Source organism: Phodopus roborovskii, unplaced genomic scaffold (genome assembly GCF_943737965.1).
Source record: "Phodopus roborovskii unplaced genomic scaffold, PHOROB, whole genome shotgun sequence".
Taxonomy (NCBI): domain Eukaryota; kingdom Metazoa; phylum Chordata; class Mammalia; order Rodentia; family Cricetidae; genus Phodopus; species Phodopus roborovskii.
The window spans coordinates 25447324-25471329 of NW_026126482.1; the positions used below are offsets into that span (position 1 = coordinate 25447324).

At 40.4% G+C, this 24006-nt stretch overlaps 1 protein-coding gene across 3 annotated transcripts in view; it reads right to left on the reverse strand.

The window, feature by feature from the left end:
• The window catches only part of Fars2 (phenylalanyl-tRNA synthetase 2, mitochondrial), a 415828-nt gene that overhangs the window by 364921 nt on the left and 26901 nt on the right, over positions 1-24006 (reverse strand). For 2 of the 3 annotated variants that reach the window (XM_051194441.1, XM_051194439.1), the window contains exon 1: positions 16090-16176. The exons of the other annotated variant lie outside the window; for it this stretch is intronic. The gene's annotated coding sequence lies outside the window, so the exon portion shown is untranslated. Of the gene's footprint in view, positions 1-16089; positions 16177-24006 lie in introns of those variants that run through there. 3 annotated transcript variants of the gene reach the window in all.

The window sequence follows — 24006 nt, forward strand, 5'->3', positions numbered from 1 at the left end:
CCAGAAGTCAGGAAGCTTTATGTTCCTTAATTTTTGTTTATAGATGAATGTTTGTATCATAAAACCCATGGGCATTCAAAGGATTCTACAATGTAAGGAAAACTAGTTAAGCTAAATTACAACCTCAATCACATCTACAATGAGGAAATTCACATAGGACCACAATGGATATGTCACAATGAATCAGCTACAATACAGCTACAAAACAAATCAAGCTGGATGACTGTTTCTACCTCAATTTTAACAAGGTTAAACCCAAAACAGGGACCACTCCTTCCCATCGTTTCAAACTGTTCTGACCCACCACTAGGCTCATGACTAAAAACAAGTATACAACTTCCTCAGCTATTCAAACCAAAGTCAGAAACTGGGCTAGACTAAAGCTAAGAACACTTTCATATCTTCCAAAGCCAAGATAATAAGTAAATTTCACACACCTGGCTGATATGTTTGGAGGAGGTCAGAAACAGTGACATAACACATGCCAAACAAGTGAAAAGCCCTAGGTTTATTTATCTCCATCATAAACAAAACACAAACAGACCTTGTCAGTGTCTCCTGCTTCCCCCAACACAGACACACACACACACACATCAAACCAGACCCCTCCTTCTCCATTTTTGTCTTTTCTCATCATTTTTCCTAAAACAGTTTACTGTGATTGATCTTGGCAGAGTGAAGAACACCATCTAGTAAGTCCATTAGTAAAATATCCCTTGTGTTTCATGACACATCCCATTTTTGATTTAATAACAGCTTGTCTTGGAATCCATAATCGGGTGCCATTTCCAGGCTTTCCTCACTCCCAATGCAGCCAACATGTGGCTTGTATGCTCTGAGAGTTGCCAGGACTCTGCTTCAACACATCTCCCTAAACAAAGACAAGGGCAACAGGGAAAAACTGCTGGAGAAAACAGTGTTCTGCTTCACTCAGCTAAGAGTCCTTTAGAAAGGAAAATATTTCCACTCACTCATTCTCCATGGGTTTACTGAACCCCAGTATTTCTACACATTCAGAATATGGCAGTGAATTTCATTTAAAACTGGAAAAAAAGAAAACCCTCTGACCTCATGTCTGATAAGAGGCTGGCTTGTCCAAACTCTCATGAGTAGGTAGGGAGTTTCCCACTGCCCTGTCTCACTGGGCAATGTCTCACTGGCATACCTGTCAGATATTTATCCATGAGCCTATACTCTTAGGCTTTTTTTTTTTTTTACAAACTATAAATGTAATCTATTTGATAGCTTTTTCACTATTCATTTTTATAAATTATTTAAGTGTTGCCAGCAGCTCTTCCATTGTTACATATGCAATAAAAATTACCAACTTGTAAATAAATGTTTCAGAACAGTTGTGCACTTTTTCTTAATCAAACCAAAATAGTACATAGTAACCTTATCAATGATTATAACATCAGAGCATTATATCCTGCTTGGTGAAAGCTCTTCACAGTAACAAACTCATGAATAAACGCACCTGTTTTTTACATTAGTTTTTATGTTTTATGGTTTTTATGCTTAAATCTATTAGTGCTCTGGCATTCACCTTGATGTAAAGAAAGAACTAGAAATAATGCCCTTTCTTTACTATGGTCTCCCAAAACACATAAATTGAGGGGGGAAAATGTTTTTACAGTACTGATTTAAAAATCAGTGTCATAATCTAATTCCAGGTACATTTCAGGTATATTTATGAACAATATTTTATTCCATAGATATGTTTTCCTGTTTCTTCTTCTGTAGCAAGAGGTTTAAATTACTCTGTTCCAATGTTTAAATTACTACAGTTTCATAATGTCTCTAACACCCAGTAAACTTAGCTACCCTCCATAGTTTAACTATTTTTAAATTCCCTAGTGATCTGTTCTCACAATAGATTCCTATACCACACTTTTAAATCACTCCCTACAAAAAAAGCATTAATATTTCTGTTGTTTTCTGAATTGGAATTGTACTGACTCTATATACAGATTAATATATGCAGTACTGTCCTATTTCTATACTGAATATTCTTAAACTTCTTCCTTTCAAAGTAGTTCTTTAAAGCTACTATCCAAATTTTTCCATTATATTTATTTGACTTCCCCACTTTTCATGAGAATTATATCTTTTTACTTTCTTAATAACCGTATTTTAGATGCCTGGTGTGGTGGCACATGACTTTAACCCCAGCAATCAGAAAGCAAAGACAGAGATCTCTTTGACTTTGAGGACAGTCTGGTCTACATTGTAAATTACAGGACTACATAGAGTGACCTTGTCTCAAAACACACACACACAAAAATAAATAAATAAAAATAAAAGAAATGTTTTGAATCCTGAGTGAGGTAACCCAAACCCCAAGAAGACAAATATAATATGTACTCACTTATAAGTGGATATTAGCAGTTAAGTAAAGGATAATCATGCTAAATCCATAGACGGAGAGGGGCTAAGTAACAAGGATGCTCCTAGGAGGAATGCATCAATCTCTCTGGGAAGAAGTAAAGAAGATTTTTGTGGATGTAGTGGGGGCAGGTGGAAATGGGAACAGGAGGGATCAGGTAGGGGAGGGAGGGACAGAGGGAAATAGTATAGAGAAAGATTACTATAATTGAGGGGCATTTAAGGAGCAATGTAGAAAACTAGAGCAGTGGAAACTTCCTGAACCCTCGAGGGTGACTGTAACAAGGACTCTTAGTAATGGAGGATATGAACCCTGAACCAGCCATCTTCTATAACCAGTGGTAGGACTAGGACACCAATACAGCCACAAAATCTTCAACCCACAACTTGACCTGCCACCAAGATGTGCTGAGGCAATAGTGTCTCAGAGCTTGTGGTAGTGGCCAACCAAAGACTGGTCTAACTTGAGGCCCAGGTCACAAGAGGGAGCCCATGCCTGACACTGACTGCATGGCCAGGAACCAGAATCTGGATGGCACAGAGACCTAAGGTAGACTCAGACTCTACTGGTCATAGCTAGATTGGATGGATGTTTGGATGGATGGATGGATGGATGGATGGATGGATGGATGGATGGATGGATAATACATACATACATACATACATACATACATAGATGCATAGGTAGATACATAGATGATAGGTATCAATGAAATGATTCCTAATGATATTCTGCTATACGCATAGATGGGGCCGAGCCCAAACATCATCAGAGAGTCTTCCTCCAGCAGCTGATGGGAGCAGATACAGAGACCCACAGCAAGTCATTAGGCAGAGCTCAGAGAGTCCTGCTAAGATGGGGAGAAAGGACTTTAAGAGCCAGAGGGGTCAAGGACAAGGCCCACAGAATTAAATAAGCAGTGCTCATAGGGACTCACAGAGACTGAAGCAGCAATCATACAGCCTGCATGGGTCTATGCTGTTTTAACTACAGCACAGTGGCTGCACCTTAATCTAATGCTATTTCAGCCAGTAATTGCAACTCCGCAGTTACCAGCCTGTTTCTCTGGTGCAGCCTGGCAGGAATTCTGGTCCCACAGGTAAGACCCCTGTTGCTGCTGCTAAAAGTATCTTTAACTAAATCTTTATCATCTTAATTAGAAACAAGACTTGAGATTCAAAGGCTGAGGTGAAAACTTGCTAGCCAGAGAGGCTGAGTAGAAAACAGCTAACCCTCTGTCCTAGCTGGTGACTCCCAAAGACTCGCTTCCATTCTGCCAAACCAGAAAAGGCTGTGCCATTCCAAACATTACTACTTTCTGTGTTTCTCCATCTCTCCTGGATGTCCTCTGATGCACTATGATTGCTTTCTGTCAACTGGTTGCTAACTCAACCTCCTGACCTAAGGTTAATTGTATGTAATCAACACAAATACTAACTCAGGGTTCATGGTGTGATCTAATATCCCAATGGGTCTGCAGCAGGTCCTCTGCATATGTTATGGTTGTTTAGCTTGGGGGGGGGGGGTTGTGAGACTCCTATCAGTGGGAGTGAGGGTGTCTCTGACTCTTGGACTTGCTCTCAGGATGTTTTCCCTCCTACTAAGGGTTTCCTTGTCCAGCCTTCATGAGGGTTTTTGTCTAGTCTTTTTTTAAATAACTTACTTATTTTTATTTTATGTGCATTGGTGTTTTGCTTGGATGTATGCCTGTGTGAGGGTGTCGTGTCTTCTTGAACTGAAGTTACAGGTAGTTATAAGCCACCATGTGGGTCTTGGGAATTGAACCCAGGTCCTCTGGAAGAGCAGACAGTACTCTTAATCACTAAGCCATATCTCCAGCCCTGTGTCTAATCTAACGTCATCTGATTATGCCATATTCAATTGATATCCCTGGGAGGTCTGCACTTTCATGAATGGAAATGGAGAAATAGTGGATCTGGGGGAGAGAGGAGATGGGAGGGGAACTTGGAAGAAAGGAGAAAGGGGAGGCTATGATTGGGATGTATTATATAATAGAAAAATTAAAAAATAAAAAAATCATATTTTAGAATACATTTCTGTGGATAGGTAAAACATCAGCACCAAAATTCAAAACTCCCTCCCCATATCTGACTAAGCCACTAGATTTCTTTTCCCAGAGGAAGTAAATTTGATTTGCTATCAGCATTGGGAGGTAAATAATTTTAATGTAAGAAATTCATACCTCCCAAACACACACACACAAAATGTTAAATATTAAAATAACACACCCAAAGCAATCGCAATCAAGTGTAAAGATGAGGTATGCAGAAAGCCCCACCTGTCAGTCAACCTTGAGTCCTCCTTAAATCTTTCACCTCCAATCTGTCCAAGAGAATCTACCTCCAACTTATTTATGCCTCAGATTCAGCCACAGTTCTCCCAACTCTGCATTTTATTAAGTTCCCATGATTTACCTTGTGCACAGCATGACATCTGCTTCCTATTAATGCTAATAAAATGAACACTTGCATCCCTGAAAAGGCACAGGCTAACATTCTCACCTCTGAGGTGATGCTACTGGAGGTGGTACAGCTGGAAAGTAACTATGTCATGGGTGGACCTCATTCACAAATGTGATCAGTGTCTTTATTAATGAAAAAGATCAATACCCTACCATGTGAAGACACAAGAAGCTAGCACCTTGGGCTGGAGAGATGACTCAGAGATTAAGAGCACTGTTTGCTCTTCAAGAGGGCCTGAGTTGAATTCCCACCAACCACATGGTGGCTCACAGCTATATATAGTGAGATATGATGCCCTCTTCTGGCATTCGGGCAGAACACTGTATACATAATAAATAAATCTTTTAAAAAGCCAGCACTTTGACCTTGGATTTCCCAGCATTTAGAACTGTGAAATGTATTGTTCAGCAATTTCTTTTTCTAATTGATTCCCTCGTTGATCTAACTAAATATTCTCCTGCATCATCCACAACTGTGCCTTGACTTTTAGGAACACAGGAACCTAAACTGCTACAGGGGTAGAGCCAGAGAAAACTGGAAGTTTCCCCATAACAAATGATTGGTAAGTTTTCATTCATCTTTTATTTCCCCCATATTTTCAAAATATTTCATTCTGTAAAGGGTGTCAATCCTAGAGACAAAACAAAGCTAAACAGTACCAAACCTGTACTCTGTGGCAGAACACTTACCAACAGCAGAGCAGCAAGACACCAGTTTCTCTACAGATACATACTTGAGCTTTTCTGTGTAATTTCTATTATCCTTTATCACAACAGAGTAGAAATATGCTTAGAGACCTCAACAGACATGGTTAGACAAAGGGTCCAGAGTGACCCAGGCCTAAAGATTGGTACTGAATTCCAAGATATGGTACAGGGTCAAAATCCAACTCTATAAAAAGTTCCAAGATGGCTATAGGGAGCAAAGGAAACCATGATTGAATGGAGTCCTGAATGAATGTGTGTTGTTGACATCAAAGGTAGCCATGTCAAGGACTCCAAAACCTAAGATGCATGAGAAACTGGTAAAGCTGTTACCAATACCAAGCAGGCTAAGACAAATGGCAAAGCTTTCATCCACTCTGAACAACTCATCTGTATGTGCAAACTAGCTTCCTGCTCCCAGATGTTCACAGCCAACAACTGCTCCCCTACAAAGACCTCATACTGAGACTACCAAGCCCTTCCCCAGGTGCTGGACTGAAAACTACACAGAAGTTCCCACTTAGCAGCTTCACTAAGCATGTGTCTGTCCTTTCTTCATTCCCTCACTGCCCCTGATGTCCCTAGTCTGGGTTCCAGCACCAAAGCTACGAAGTGCATGGTACTTGGCATTATTTATGGGTTTACGAAGCAGATTCTAGTCCAAGCAGCCACAATGCCTGTTGTTCACAAAAGACGGTAGAGAGTGTTAGACAAACAGAGAAAGATGATGCTATCGGCTAGTCCAGAGTAGGAATAACTGGATCATCACCTGTGAGCTGTCCCAGGGAGAAAATGCAGAGAGAGGAGGACACCCTGGACATGATTTGGGGCTTGTACACTCTGCATAAAATAAGTTCTTCTGTCAAACCAAGGACAAAGTGGCAAAAAGGTAGCAAAAGTCCTCTGAAATGTAAGCCTCCATGAATTCCAAACCTGATCCTACAGCAGCTGTATCCACTGACTACTGACCAGGATACCATCAGCTCCCAGGGGCCTCAGGCCACCACAAAAGGAGTGAGTTCTTATATATACAAATTCTTCAACTCCCAAGGCAGACTTATGGGCTGGTAAAAGCCAGGACACTGATGATTCTTCCTTGTCTCCTGAGTCTTTTCATTTGGCATTCATCATGAACACTCGATTCCTATTAATATGACTATCTTCAGAATTTCAATTACACAACTAAATGTGCACAACACATCAGGTCAAGGGGTTATGGGAAGAGGAAAGCCAATACACAGCAGAGGCAATATTGAAGCTGAGCTTTCAGTCACAAGAGAAATCAAGAAGCCCAAAGTTAATGCTCCCTTGACAATCTATATTACTTCTCTGGGCATGTGGGTCATAATGAGAGTTTTATTAGGATCACAATTGTAGAAAACATACACTCAAATCATCAGTCATATTCATCAGTACACATTGTCCCTTTAAAATAGAAACACTGCTTGAAAACCCAGAAATAAACCTAACTGTAACTTTGTATGAAAATGAACTGTGATCCTGCACTATCTATTGGAATTTAGTACAAATCTCCAGGCCTGTGGCATTCTCCACACTCTCTAACTGAAACCATTGAAGCTATCATCCTACACATACTTCAATCCATGATAAGAGAACATGTGTGGTCCACAGTGAAGTTCAATATGTACCTGCAGAGGATGCTAGAGGAGGTACAAGTTACAAGCTCCCCAAATTCACCCCATAAGGCAGAGAGCAAAACAGACTAATCTGGGGATCAGGAAACCTCCTTGTGTGGCTTAGAAAAGACATCAGCATCTCGTGCACTGAAAACTGAATTGAAAGGAGGAAGTGAGCTAAGCACTTGTGTACATCTTTCACTCTGCTTCCAGACCATGAAAACAATGTGATCAGGGCCTCACACTCCTGCTACAATGTCTTCCCCATCATTATCAATTGTAACCCTTCATACTATAAACCAAAATATATGCTTTCTTCTGTGTCTGAGTCCAGTGTCTGAGTTCTACTGTAGTGATGAAAACACCATGACCAAGGCAACTTATATAAGGGAGTATTTAACTGGAGGCTTGCTTACAGTTCAAGGGGCTTAGTCCATGAACATCATGGTAGGGGGTACAGCAGCAGGCAGGTGGGCACAGCACTGGGGCAATAGCTAACAGCTGACAACTTGCAGGAAGAGACAGAGACACTGAGTCTAGCATGGGCTTTTGAAACTTCAGAGCCCACCCTGAGCAACACAATTCCTCTAACAACACCACATCTCCTAATCCTTCCCAAATAGTTCCAATAACTAGGGGTGAACCATTCAAATATGAGAGCCGATGGGAGCCATCCTCCTTCAAACCACCACAGAAGGTTTTGGTTCAGAAATGAGAAAAGTATCTAACACACCTGTCCTAAATTCTTCTGTAGAAATGCTGTAGGAAAATGTGCTGGAGGTTTCCCACATGAACATGAGAATTGTGGGATCTGTTGCTTCATCACAAGGGTTTGTGCCATCAGGATCAAGAGAACAAAATATTCATTTCCTTTATTCATCCATTCAAGAGACCCAAAGTCACCACTCACATATCACCCAAAACAATGCACTAGACATGCTAGGAAAACTGCCTAAAATTCACATTTTAAACATAACAGTCCCTACCTTATCAAATGTGTTTGTAATCCAACAGGAAAGATAGTAAATTGAAAAAGATCTAATTGGCAAAGATCAGAACAAACTGCTGGCCATCCACATAAGCAGTTGAGCAGTAGCTCAGAGTGTTTACCTGGTAGACAAAGTACGTGTGCAGCCCAAGTTAGGCATTCTCCTGAGCACAAGCCCACTGTTTCTGCTGCCCTCCCCCTTCTAGACCAATTCCCTCTGACCACTACTTGCACATGCAAGTCATGAGGTAGTCCCAAAAGTAGACAGCCAATAGGAATCAAGTATTTACAACTGAATGCACTTGTTAAGTCAACTGTGTTAACTCAAAACAATTTTTTTTTAACTTATTGGAGGGGAGACATTCAAGTGCTAAGGCTTGACTATGAAGGACAAGGGACATTCAAGTGCTAAGGCTTGACTATGAAGGACAGGGGACAACCAGAAACAGTTGGTTCTCCCCTTCCACCATGTGGATGCAAGAATCCAACCCAGGTGGTCAAGATTCACACCCAACACTTTTACCCACTGAGCCATCATTCCAGTCCACCCACTGAGACATTGTGTCAGCCCTGTGTTCAGTTTTTTAAATATCTAAATCCAAGAAGGGCAGGAAACATCTGTGATTTGCTCTTTCACAGATGTGGTACACTGTTCTACTAGTCCTGTATGGGACAGCTAGTATGCTAACAAGATGATGGTATAGTCTGACTGACAAGGATAAGGCTTGGTAGCATCAGGACTCTAGTCAATAAATAGATAAAACTAGTAAGTTACACACACACACACACACACACACACACACACACATACATACATACACATAGAGAGACAGAGAGACAGAGAGACAGAGAGAGAGGGAGAGAGGGAGAGGGAGAGAGAGAGAGAGAGAGAGAGAGAGAGATAGAGAGAGAGAGATTACTCCCCTTCATCTCCTTCTCTTAGAGACTGCAATCCTAACCCTGGTTGGCCATCTGGGAAACAATTGTCTTTGTGATGGCCTTGTAAACTGGTTTGAACCTCAGGAAAGCAATCTGACAGTATGTCTCAGAAGCCATAAAAATGTTCCTTCTCTCACTCCATGTTCTAGTTTGCTTTCTATTGCTGCAATAAACACTGTGACCAAAAACAACAAAGGAGGAAGGGTTTATTTGGCTTAGATACCCCAGTTATAGTGCATCACTGGAGAAAGTCAGGGCAGGAACTCAAGCAGAAGCAAGAAGCACAAGAGAACACTGCTTACTACTTGTTTCATGGTTTTCTCAGCCTGCTTCCTTATACAACCCAGAATCATCTGCCCAGGGGTGGGACTACCCACAGTGGATAGGGCTCTTACACAACAATCATTAATCAAGAAAATGCCCACAGTGCATCTCTAATGGAGATATTCCCCCAACTGAGGTTCTCTCCTCCCAGATCTCTCAGATTACTATAGTTTCTAAGTAAAAAAAAAAAAAAAAAAAAAAAAAAAAAAAAAACTAACAAGCACACCACCCACCCCATAACGCTGCTTTTCACTGCTTTTGGGACTCTCCATCACAGGAAAGTGGCTGTTATTAGTAGCTGAAAATATGAAATATATGTGTCAATAACAGATTTAGGTAGCATCATAGCAAAATATTATACAGCCATTAAGATGGTAATACGGCTATTATATAGCAATAAGGGAAAATGCAGGTATGAAACAATAAATTCAGCCAGGCAGTGGTGGTATACTCCTATAACCCAGCACTCAGAAGGCAGAGGCCAAGAAGATCTCTGCGAGTTCAAGGACAGCCTAGTCTGCAGAGCCAGTTCCAGTATAGCCAGCGCTGTTACACAGAGAAATTCTGAGTCAAAAATCCTGAATAAATAACTATTAAAAATTAAATTCAGCTAGGAAAACAATCACTGGGGAAAGGTTACTTAAACTGAGAATGGATGTTTCAGAGTAGTAAATCTGGGTGTGCTTTCTTATTGCTAAGCTTTTTAAAATAATTTGTAATAATATTTCTATATAGTCAGGCCATACACAGCAATTCCATGGAGAGCCACCTCATGTGATGCATGAGTAGCTAGCAAAAAAACAAAACAAAACAAAACAAAAAAAAAACAAAACAAAAAACCCTCTCTGTTCAGCACAAAATCACCTGAGCATTCCAACACATATCCCAAGTGCTGTCCATTTAGTTATCCATCAAAAGAACATGGACTTTATCTTGGAACTATTGATGCACATTCACTCTTGTGCCCAAAACTGGAGTCCTCTTCCTCATCAGCACTGTCACCTAAAGATGAACAGCATAGCCTGACTCTGTGACAATAACATTCCCCACCCCCAAACTATGCTGCCCACACACCTGGACTCTGCTTGCCTTCTGGAGACAATCTTGTCCCTGCATTTCAAAACACCCCACTTACCCATCAGCAATCATCCAGTGATGACAGACCATACCCTTGGGACTCAAGCCATGCTCAGTCACTTATTGTTTAACTCCTAGAGTATTTAGGCCACAGTTACCAAGATGACCACACATCAATCTGTATGCTGAGTGAAGTGAAATGGTCTTTGCTATTCTGTGACTTCAGGACGATTCTGTTCTCCACAGTCTGAGGTTACTATGCAGTCCACAGCAGACCTGAATCAGCAGCACCGAGAGGCCCAGGAGACACTAGTGTAAAGCCCCATTCATCTGCTGAAACAGAGCCGTCCTGATTTGCAGACACCGTCACCTGAACTTCTTGCTCAAGAACACAGGTATGGGTGGAATCTAGGAGTCCAACAGTCTAAGGACACAGGCTGGAAGGCTCCAAACAAAAACTGCCTCAAAACTGTGTCCAGAGTCTGCCAGTGACATGGGCGATGGGGTGTGACTGATAACTGGGGAAAAGCCTAGAAAGGGGTAGTTGGCCAGCAGAGAGCAGGAGACACACTGAAATCCAGCTGTTGGTTCAGCTGAATACCTGACATGGAGTTATCCATGGAAATCTAACACTACTTTCTGGTTCTCTGGGTCTGTCAACTAAACTGGAATGGTATTTGTTCATTTGGCAAATAACAAAACTATTTCACATTGGTCACCCTTGCAGTCTTCATCCTAATAAAACCTGAACATCCTTACATTTCAAAATCAAAAATGTTCCAAAATTTAAAATGTTTTGTTTATGAACATGACACTAGAAATGGAAAAGTTAAATATCTGCCCTCTTGGCTGACAACAGTCAAAATGCAAGTGGACAAAAGATACTCTACATTCCACCTGTGTTTATAAGTATACCTGAGACCCAATGCATTTGTATGTCAACATGGGTTGCAGATCAATTATTTCACTATTTGTATATAAAATATTCAGAATCACAAAACCCAAAACATTGCAGTCCCATCAGGAAAAGGGCACTCAGTTCATATAACATTTAAACTTCCTATCCCATGGTAGACTCAGTGAGTTCAGAAAAGACTCTGTAGAAATTATATTGTCTTTGAGAGGCCCTGGAGCTGGCAAGGTGAGCATGACATCTTATACTTAATGCTAACACTTAGAAGGATGAAACAGAAATCATCAAAAGTATGAGGCCAGGATGGTCTACATAGCAAGTTCTGGTCCAACCAGGTCTGCATGGTAAAATCCTGTCTCAAAAACCAGGGAGGGAGAGGCAGGGGGAAGTGGGAGAAAGAACAAGAAGAGGAGGAGTTGGGAAAAAAGAAAAACACAGCTTTCTGTAGAAGAAAAGGGGCGAGCAGAACATCTCCAACAAACAACAGGCTGGGTTTAAAGAGTATTTGCTGTTGCCTTGCGGTCAGTTTTATTTCCAATTTCTACTATATTTTTGTTTTGTTCTGTTTTGTTTCAAGACAGGGTTTCTCTGTTTAACAACCCTGGCTATCCTGGAACTCATTTTGTAGACAAGGCTGGCCTTGAACTCACAGAGATCCTCCTGCCTCTGCCTCACATATTCAGGGATTAAAGGCACGGCACGTACCACCAGCACCCAGCTAGAATATATTTTTAAAGGCAGAAGCAAAGTTAAGACATCAAAAATTCAGTGTCTTGTTTCTGTAACCTTGGACCTTTGAGTAGTGACACATCTAACTAACCAGCCCACAATCGTGATCATCAATCTAGGAATAACTAAAGATAGATGCAGGAAAAATAACTAAGTGGAGCCTAGAGAGGCCATGCCAGCTGCTCCAGAAGACACCTGAGAGCCCCCAAGGAACACAACCTCATTTTCTAAGACTTTGGAGATGGCCAGATGTCACAGGCCATTATTTAAATAATCTGTCTCACATCCATTAGTGCCCCTGTCTCGCCCCCACCTCTACGCACACTTGTCACCTCAGAAATTAACCAAGAGAAGAAATCTACATAAAGGTTAGAAGGACCATTCCCAGGTCCCCACACTGCTAAAAGATATTCTAAACAAGAATGTCATGCCAAACACAGTACGTTCCTCAGTGAAAAGACCACTGCACAGAGGCAGCAGCAGATGTCCCTCTAAATGTCATAGGCTAAAGATGAGAAAGAACTTTCTTATCACTACAAATCAGATCTAACAGATATTTCACACATACCTCTAGTTCACAATGTTATAATTGATGAGTTCAAACATATATTGGTCAAAAATAAATAGGGAAAAAATCCTGCATATATACTAAACACATAGCGTATTGTTATTATTTCATAACAACATAGTGTAACAGTCTTCTGAATAGCATGTACAGTGTATTAGGAGCAATAAATCATCTAGAAATGCATGAGCATATTCAAGAGTATGTGCTCTGGTGATACACACATAGTACACTGTTGTAGTACATTTATGCACTATGGTCTCTGCAGTGGCTGGAATCAGCTTTCCAGCAGATAGCAGAGACTGCATTATGAAAGTTACAACCACATCAAAAATGGGTGTGAAGTGGGTAGGGAAGTCTTTGTCCTTAGCTCCTTAACTCAGCCAGTTTTTAGCCATCAGTCAGATCTCTCAGACACACACAGTAAGGAAGGCCACAACCAGTCATGCATTTTTGTTGCTCAATCTATGAACAGCACCCTCACAGAAAAATAGGAGACAAAAAGTGACACGATTTTCAAATATTATACCCAAGCATTCTTTCATTTATTTTTCATTTTTTGAGTCTCACTATGTGGTCCCAATGGCCTCTACAGGAGTGTGCCACCTTACCCATCTTAAAACATTCATTTTTAAACAACCCCCAAACTCTGAGGAAATTTCTGCTAAGTAACCTTAAAGTCACAGTCCAACATGGCCATTGCCCTTAGAGAAAGAAGAAATGCAAGAAACAGCTCCTTCCTTTCTGCTCTCCAAACGCTAGAAGACTGCAATGACTCTGCAGTCCACTCACACACACTCAGGTGTCCTGCTTTAGAGACAGGACGGGTGTTTCCAAACACAGACAGCACAAAGATCTGGAACAGTGTGCTTCGGAAGAGGTGGTCATGTAAATGAGAAGCCTTCAGGAAGTATCAGAGATAACAGCAAAAAGGCATCAGTCTTCAGCTTACACAACTAAACCACCACCTGTGATGGCTGCTCTTGGTTGTCAACTTGACTACATCTGGAATTAACTAAGCCCAAGTGGCTAGGCACAACTGTGAGAGATTTTTTTTTTCTTCTTAATTAAGTCACTAAGTGAGAAGACACACTTCTAATTCAGATCTCTGAGGTGGGAAGATACCCTTTAATCTAGTTTTGAGGTGAGATTCACCTTTAAGTCTAGGCCACACCTTCTACTGTTATCCTATACAAAGGACAAAGAAGAAGGAATTTCTTGCTCTCTCTTTGCCTGCTTGCTCTCTCTCTCACTAGCAAGTCAATCCCTTTACTGGCATTAGAATCTACTTCTTCAGGATCCTAATGTATACTGAAGACCAGCTGAAATATCCAGCCTCATGGACTGAACAATTGGATTCTTGAACCATCCATTGACAAGCAGACATTGTTGAACTAGCTGGACCACAGCCTAGAAGCCATTCTAATAAATCCCATATCTACGTGTGTGTGTGTGTGTGTGTGTGTGTGTGTGTGTGTGTGTATGTATGTATGTGTGTGTGTGTACAGACTCATTCTGTATATTCTGTTACTCTAGAGAACCCTGACTAATACACCACCAAACCTAGAAAATGACATAGAGCTTGCACTGACATCCAGACAGGCAATTCTCTGTCCTTCTTCTGTAGTTTTGAGCACATGGCTCTACAGAGTAAACTAAATCTTTCTGCTATAGCAACCATCACTAATGTAAAGACAGAAGAGTAATTTTCTGCCACAAGTCAAATAATAACAAAAGAGAGTCCATTCATATGTAAGTAATACACCCAGCAATCTCAGCTAATGAAGATAGCATGAAAACGGGTATTCTTGTGACTCATCATAGGACCTTGTGGTGGTTTAAATAGGAATTGCCACCATAGACTCTTGTTTGAATGCTTGGCCCATAGGGAGTGGCATTATTAGGAGATGTGGTCTTGTTGGAGTAGGTGTGATCTTGTTGGAGGAGGTGTGTCATGGAGGGTAGGCTCTGTGCTCTCATACTCAAGCCTTGCCCAGTGTCTCATCCTGTTGCCTGTGGGTCCAGATGTAAACTCTCAGCTTCTCCAGCACATTTCTGCCTGCCTGTTTCCATGCTTCCTGCCATGTTGAAATGAACTAAATCTCTGAGCTAGCCCCAATTAAATGTTTTCCTTTATAAGAGCTGTGATGGTCATGGTGAGTCTTTAAAACAATAAAACCCTAACTGATTCAGACCTAAAGAACATATTAGAAGGAAGTTAAGGAGTATATAGCCAAGTCCCCAGTACCTTCACCATGTGTTAAAATCACAAGCTTTTTTAGTGTGGGACCAGTTGGAGTGGGGATGAGACCCTGGTATCTCTCTGTTTATTTCTATGCCATTCTCTTTTCAGCACTGAGATTGTACTCAGCCTCCTGCATGACAGGAAGTGTTCTGTCTGAGCAGCATCTCAGCAGGATGTGAGCCATGGGCACTGGGACAGGATGCCCTTCTCTCCTCTCAACCCTGTAAGAGGAGTTGAGGACAGAGCACACCCAGCTCCCTGCATACAAGGCAGCCCTGATGAGGCCAGCTGCGGAGAACTCACATATCCTCCTTAGTATCTATGTGAGGTACTGGAAACCCTGTGACATGAACATACCAGGTGAGCTGGGCCACAACCCCTAGGCACGGCTCCATTTTTGAAAGTCACTCCATGTGTCCCTTGAGAGAGAACCAAGACTTTCATAGCAAAATATATGCAGGAGAATGAATATGTTTCTTATTTTGCTTCTGTGGATAAAAGCTCTAAGTTCACTTTATCTGAATAAAAAAGAAGCCCATATGTTTACCGCTGCTCCCCTCTAGGCTTCCCCAGCTTAAACCGGCTTTAGATTCTTTGCTTAGTTTTATTTGAAAGCAAACTTCTGACAGAGAGGGATAGAGTAGAGCTACATTTTAAAATTCACTGGGATCAATGCATATTTATTCAAAAGATTTAAGAAAAAATTTACTCAAGAAAGTCAAAAGGAAAACCAAATACTGCTGACATTTTTAAGACAATATTTTAAATAAAAGAAATATTTTAAAGTATAAATTCAGAGAGTCAGGGAAAAGGCATATAATGACATTTAAAGATTACTCTATTTTAAACAGCATTTTTACATAAAGAGAGTAAAGGTTAACAGTAGCCTCTTTCCCAGCAGTGACTCTGAATCCAGGCTTTGTTGCTTAGTCAGTCTTCTGTGCCTTGTCACCCATGTGTCATGGGACACCGTGTTGGAGTCTGGACAGTGAGTGCAAATTCCGATCAACACATATGAACTGACTTCAACTATGTGACAGTCTCTTAGCTTCTCTCTGCTTCCTTTCTGCTTTCTAACACTGAGGTCAATAGTACCTACCTCCTAGGTAGAGACTGGAACCCCTGCAGACTTGATTGTGGGACTGCAAAATCAAACTACCACCATAAAGGAACAGTATAAAAGTACCTGCAAAAGTAAACACAAAATTGTTATATGGTTAAACAGGTCCATATTGCGATGTATGGACACAAAGACTAAAAGCAGAGGCATAAGTAGATACCAGAAACGTACTGTTATAGTCATTTATCTAAAATAGCCAAAAACAGAAGCAAAACAAAAGTCCATCAGAAGATGCATGGATAAATAAGATGGTCATTCACCATCCTAGGAAGGGTAACTGCCAATACAAGCTACAATAAAAATGACCTTAAAAAAAACTAGCCAAGTGAAATGAAGCACCCCTGAAAATGACAAGTGCTGCATAATTCTACTTAGATAAGGTACTAACAGTAGTTATAGTCAACGAGATAGAAAGTAGAACAGTGGCCGCCACAAGGCGGGGAAGGAATGGGGAGTTAATGTTCAATGGATGCAAAGGTTCAATTTAGTATGACTGACTTGGAAAGTGGTGAAAGAGGCACAACTACGGGATATAATTCATATTAAAATACTATACGGTGAAAATGGCAACTTGTGAATTTATCCATGACAGAATTATGTTATAAATAGTCACATGTTAGGATTAACACACATGTGCCAGAACCTGCATACCTTTGAGACTGACCGGACTGGGGCAATAGGGAATGGAGAATGACAGAAGTACAGAAAAGCTGGGACCATAGGATATAATGGAGAAGCACCAGCATCCAGGAAACTCAGCAGGTCAGAGAGCTTCAGTAGGGTTCTAGATAAGGGAGCAGTCTCAGGTGTAAGTCATCTAGGAGGATGAAGCCATAGTTGATTGACACTATCTACATAGAGTGACAGCATCCATTCTCAGATCTCTGGAAAGTCTTGCCATTCCTATGAGCCTGACGTTACCGTACCCATGGGATGGGGGCATTAGGGAGCTTAATTTAGCTGTGCTCACATCAACAACAATACATTTATTTAAGAGTTCATCAATTGCCCACACATGTAAGTTGTGAAGTATACACTAGCACACAGTAAGAATCTCCACGCTAGCGGTCTGTCTTACTTGTCTCCTCTCTGATTCCCTGCGGTCAGTCCTTACTGAAAGGCTAGACAAAGACTGATCCTCCACCTCTGAACTGCATGCATTTTTTGTCTGGAAAACACCCTTTCACAGAAATATCCACTGCAGGGGAATGAAGACAAAGAAGCCACGTTATCTCCACACTATAAAGCTAAGATGACTACAGAGATCACAAATTATTGTCATACTTTATTTCCTAGACTGCTTACTAACAATCATCTCAAAATCAGGTTCATAGGCTAAGACTATCACATAGATATGACCGCATGAAGGGAAAAAGAAAGATCCCTGCTCTTACCAATATTCTTTAACTTGACAGCAAGTGAAAGACTATGTTACTTCTATTAATCCCACATACACAACCCTCCAGACAGGGTTTCTCTGTGTAGCCTTGGCTGTGTCAGAACGCTCTTTCTACAGAACAGGCTGGCCTTGAACTCACAGAGACCCTCCTGCCTCTGCCACTGGAGTGCTACAATTAAAGATGTTGAGTAACCATAGCCCAGCTCCTATTGATGCTTTTAAAAGTACTTTATCACAAAATTCTCAAGAAAAAAAAAATGAAAATAGGGCTCAAGCAGACCAATCCCCAGGCAGCCAGCAGCACACTGCACTTTCACCCTTCACAGACCACTACCTCAGCTCACCACCCCACACCCTCCTCCTCTCTGCCCAGTGAATGCTACAACTCTCCTGCCTACCCACTTCCTTCCTTCCCCTACCACTTCCTGCTACACAACGGACCATAAATCCAAGTCCCTAGTCACAAATCGAATAGATGGAAGAGCTCAAATATAAAGACAAACATAGTAAATGGCTAACCAGAAATAGTAGGGTTAGTGCCAATCTCTAAATTAAAAATAAAAGCACACTCATCCAGTGCCTGTGTATGTTTATAAGCGTAAAGAAAACTGTGCTTCATATCTGAATTGTACAATACTAAATATGCCTTTCTATGTAGGTCATCCATGGGTGCACATTCATGTGTGTGTGTGTGTGTGTGTGTGTGTGTGTGTGTGTGTGTGTGTGTGTGTGTGGTATAAAACATAAAATTTCCTTTTTGATGACCCAAGGAGTTTTATCTGCTAATGAGATATATTTCCTTGTAGTATTTCTCACCTGTGGCAAATCTGCTACATCTAATTTGTTCTAAAAGGAATTTTTAATCATCCAATCAATCAAACCCTTGACCTTCAGCCTTCACAGCCATTTTGCTGTGGTCAAAATCAGCAATGAAAATTCATGGTGAAACACCGCTGTTGTCCTCAAGCTCCAAAATGCCCATGACAAGAATATAATTTGAGCAAGCCGTCTGATAGATGAAAAATAGTACATAGAGTCTTGAAATTGGCTTTTGCCAACACTAATAAAAGTAAGTATCTACATTACCATTAAGTAATAACTTTTCCTCCACTGGGGTTTGAAAACTTAGAAACAATTTTAAGTTTCTAGACTGTGGAATCTTTAACAAGCAGCCTATTTTGGAGTTGAAATCATTTATCTTTTTCATGCAGAGATAAGGAGTCAGGATCCTTGCCACTCTCATCCCACACTCCAAGCACCCACTCTTAAAAACATGGGTGCCCATCCTGCCTCCTTCCTCCTGTCAGTAGAGGAGGAAGACTGTAGCTTGGCTAGGCCAAGGCCTCATGGCTCAGTCACTTCAACACATACACAGACCCACATTTCTCCCACTAAAACCAGAAACACCTCTCTCTTGCCGATCCCATCCAGTAGCAGCCCCCTTCCTTCTCAGGATCTATCTCTTTCTTTCTCAAGAAGGAATAGACTGAGAGAGCTTCTTAAACATTTTCCACTCACAACCCCTTCACACCAGAAAAATTTTACACTGCCCTGGATATATAGTATATAAAATAAATACACAAATCAAATATTTACTGATGATAAATAATTACAAATGTATGGTAGAACATTTCTAATATGTAAATATTTTCACTATTATATAGTCAATTTGCATAATAATAAAATAGATGTGCTTATTTATTTTTCAATCTCGCTTGAAAGTTCACTCCTCCATGACACAAATGTTGGGCACTTTAATGTTTTCTGAGTTGATTGATATTTTGATTTTACAGGCATCCCACTTCACACAAATATGCAGTAAGCAATGGCAGAAGTATGTTCAATGCCACTTCAGAAACTGCTGAAATTTTGTCCCAATATTGGGCCAAAAGCCATGGAATGATCTTTTATGAAATTCAAATCAGCAAATAAGACAATTTTAAATCATACATTGTATTTTAACACAAACCAATCAAAGATAAACTAACTTAATCATGCTGAAGAATGAAAGTACAAAATATCCTTTGTTTCCAGAATTGAAACATTTGATTTCTATGAGGGAAGAATATTTGTCTGCCCAGTAAAAACAAGGCCAACAATAACAACCACTGCAGGGCAATGTGATCATGCATGCTGTGTGCTCAGAACCAACCCAGGAAGCAGCAAAGTCACATGACACAGTGCAGGTGAGCGTGGCCAGAAATATGTGAGATTCATCCCAGGCTGGGTTTAACTTTTGGTTTCTGCATTTACGAAAACCGCTGCTGTTGTCAAGGCCTTCAGAACTCCCATGTGCAGTTACATGAACCGGCATGGCACCGCAGTTTTAGGGAGCTGACAACTGAAACCGTCACCTCCGGTTTCTCATCTGTCAGCACAGGAAGCACTTGACCGCCACACCACTGTCCTGGAGCAGTTTCCACACTGTTGCCAGTGGCTTCCTGTGTGCTAGCTACACCGTGGCCACCTCTGTGCTTACCTCACTTGAATGCGGCAGAGTCTGCGGCAGAGTCCCCATGGTCCCTGTTACACCTTCTTGAAAACTGGGCCTACTCTGGGTGTTTAAGGTCTTTCTTCCTGCCTTCTCCCACTTTTTTGAACGTTTCAACTCGGCCTCCTTCAAAGACTTGTCCTTCAATCATCCCTCTCGGTGCTCCATCACTGGCTGTGTTCCAGTCTCCACTAACTATACCCTTTTTGGGGGTGGGGGAGTTGTTTTCCAGTCTAAACTACCTTCAGACATGATGAGCTTGGAATGCCAATAATATGTCAAAGTTTCTCAAGGCTCTCAATTCAGTCAAGGATCCCTTGGAGTTTCAGCTCACATATGCATCCATGTGTGAGACTTCAACATGTGAGTGTCCTTGGAGATCTTCTACTTGGCAAAACGCCTGAGCATCCACCTGAAAACTGAGAGGCATCACTGGTTGCCAGCTCTCCCTTTCCTCCACTGCTGCTGACCCAGACATTCTCACCTGCATTACCCCAAACTGAGCATACCACAAACTCAGGCCTCTGCAGCCAATTAACACGTGTACCCCTGACCAGCAATCCAGGTTGCTGGCAAAATTATGTGTCATAGAACCAATTTCCTACCTAAAAATCTCTAGGAAAATATAAAGAATTTTACATTCATAATTTGTTTCCTGAACATCTGACAAAACTGTCTTACCATCAACTATCTCTCCAAACATCAACCAGGAAGAAATACAAACCTGTACCAACAGTATCCTCAACCAGGAAAGCTCACCAATGCCTCCTACCCAAGTCCTGCTCTCTCTAACAACCTCCAGGAAAAGCCCCCATCTGGCTGTCTGTAAAGTTGATCCTGCTGTCAACCCTCATATCACCGCAGCATCTACAGACTTGGCTGAAGTCATTGACATTAATCCCTCTCACTAAAATATCCCGTCTTTGGAGGAAGAAATGCATCTTACTAGACTTTTTATATCTAACTACCACATATTAGTGCAATAAATCAATGAATTTTTGTAAAGAAACATTATTTTTCAAATATAAATATATTAAATATTTAACTCTAAAGGCAACAAAAGAAGATAAATCTCTAACTCATTAATAGTACCAAAGACAATAAACATCTATTTTTCATAAAGCAGGCTTAAAACTCTATTGTACTATAATTAATAAAAGGTGAACAAATTCTTCTTTCTCTCACTGGCAAACTAGGGATATGAAATTACCCAGCTCCCCTCCTGCCAGTCCTGTGGCACTTCGCCTTCAGAGAAGGGTTCCAGGCAGCGGTGGATTTAAAAATGGTGTTTAGAAGAAGTCAGAGGAGTAAGTTTACCATAAAAATCTTCATAATCAATAAAAGAATAAGGGTTAGGATGGCAGCTTCCTATGCCAGATAAAAGAATGCTGAAGAGGCTCAGTGGGTAAAAGCCCTTGTCTTGCAAGCCTGATGACCTAAATTTGACTCCCAGGTCCCACAGTGGAAGGAAATGACTGACTCCTGAATGCTGTCTTTAGACTTCCATGTGTGCACCCGGGTATAAGTGCACCAGCACCTGCACTGTCACAGACAATAATACATACTAACAATAAATAAATAAATGGGCCATGTCCCTTACATTAGAAAATGTTAACAAGATTAAAATTACAAAAATAACAAGAAATAAAAACTAATTGTCATGTGTATAATGATCAGCACGTACCTCACCATGTATATATGTTTTGAACCTACTTCCACAATATTTCAAAGTGAGAATAAAGAAGATACATTGTTACATATGCCATTATATATCTTTTGCTTCAAGTGAGACATTCCAGTAAGTATTCTATGAAATATTATCACACTCTTCTTCCTGCAATTGTTTAAATTGGCACCAAGGAAGGCAAGGAGGATATTTGCAACTAGGCTAACTTTACTGGTGTCAACCGATCATATATCACCTACACCATGGTATATCAACATCATCCAATCTATCACCCTAGCGCTCTGTAGTTCATATAGAAAAACAGAACAACAATCTACCTGAGAAAGCACACTGTTGCTCCTGGGTTGTATTGTTTTAAAATCTTAAAGTTTTACAGTTAAGCAATACTGTGTGTGTGTGTGTGTGTGTGTGTGTGTGTGTGTGTGTGTGTGTGTTACTAGGGACTGAATATAGGGTCCTTGAACATAATAGGTAAGTGCTCTATCACTGAGTAACATCTCAAGTCAGTGAATTTTTAATTGCCAATGAGTCATACATCCAACACATGAAATTAAAAGTTTCTGCATAGCAAAGGAAGCTATCAACAGACAAACAGATTATGCACTGAGAGAAAAATCTTTCTTAGCTATATACAGACAGGAGGCTAATATATACCATACATAAAAAATTATAAAAATTAAACACCAAAAAAATTAACTGTCAGTTCTTGAGAGGCAACACAAATGTCCAATAAGTAGTTTAAAAGACCTCAACATCCTTAGCCATCAGAAAAATTCAAATTGGAACTCACTAGTTCCATCTCACACTCAACAGAATGGCTATCACAAAAAGGAGAGACGACAACAACCTCTAATAAGGAAAGAGGAATCTTTATTAAGGGTTCATGGGATTATAAACTACAACAACCATTATGGAAACCAGAAGTTTAAAAGTAGACCTACCACCTTACCCAGCTATAGCCAGCTCAAACACAAAGGATGCTGCACCCTATCACAGAGGTAACGACATGTCCATATTTACTGATATATTATTCACAACATTAAAGGAAAGTAACCAGCATAGATGTCAATCAACAGATGGACAATGAAAATGTAGCATATATACACAATAAAATTGTAGTCAGCTATAAAACAAAAATAAATCATTAAGTTTATAAGAAAATGGGTGACTCTAGAAAATATTACATTGAGAAAATCCAACCTCAGAAAGACAAAAATTATGTGTTTTCTGATAAGCCAACCCTACTTTATATTGTTACATGCATATACATACATACATACATATTATGCATGTAACTGGGGGGGGGGGGGAATGAGTGTGGATATTGGCTATGAAATTAGAAAGGAGACCATGAAGGAAGAAAAAGGAGGCACTGAGGAAGAGAAGGGCACAATTGGAAGGACACATGTAACATAAATGGGGAAAGAGGCAAGGAGATGCAAAGGTTCAAGGAGGGAGGGAGCAGATGTTAGGGCATGTGAAATGTCCCAGGTGGAAACGGCCAGTAAAATACTGTGAATGGGAGAGGTACTGATCTCTAGCAAGCTATCAATAAACTTGGGAAAGCTATTTCATTGAGGAACCAGATATAAATCAAACATTCTTAAGTGCTACTTGTTAAAAATCTATTCAAAAATCACAAATAAACTATTGACAAATTGAGCCCTGTTAATTGCTAATGGAAAAACAGTGTGGCAGGGGGTGTCTCTAATATGGCAGACACATATAGACTGTAGCGATAATTGTTATGGGAAATTCATTCTTCCAATCATATACTCCACCCCCCAAGCTCCCTAAAGGCATCTGATTAAAAAGCTGAGTCACTTGTGATTAAAACAAACAAAACTATAATAATAAAGGACAGAGAGATGACTATTGCCTTCATGTTATTATAATGCATAAACCAAAACTCCATGAGAAAGCACTTCAATAGTAAATACCTCACAGGCCAGCTTCTGAATGGAAAAATGGGAATCACCAAGAAGCAGAAAGTCCTCAAAAAGGGATTACAAATACCCCTGAAAGTCACTCTATGAAATGTCACCCCAAGTCACTCTAGAAAAATGCATATTCAAATGATGAGATCATTTTATACAATCCAAGATCAGGAGAGGTCCAATAGTCTAAGAAAAAAAATGCTGATAAAAATTTAATAGGAAACAGTTTAGGAATATCCATCTACTTTTTAATGCACATATCATTTAATCAGCAATCCCATCTGTAGCAATTTGAAACTGTAAATAGACCTATTGAGATGAGGAAATAATTTATGAACAAGGACATTCACTAAATGAATTAAAAAAAAAAACTTAATTTGTA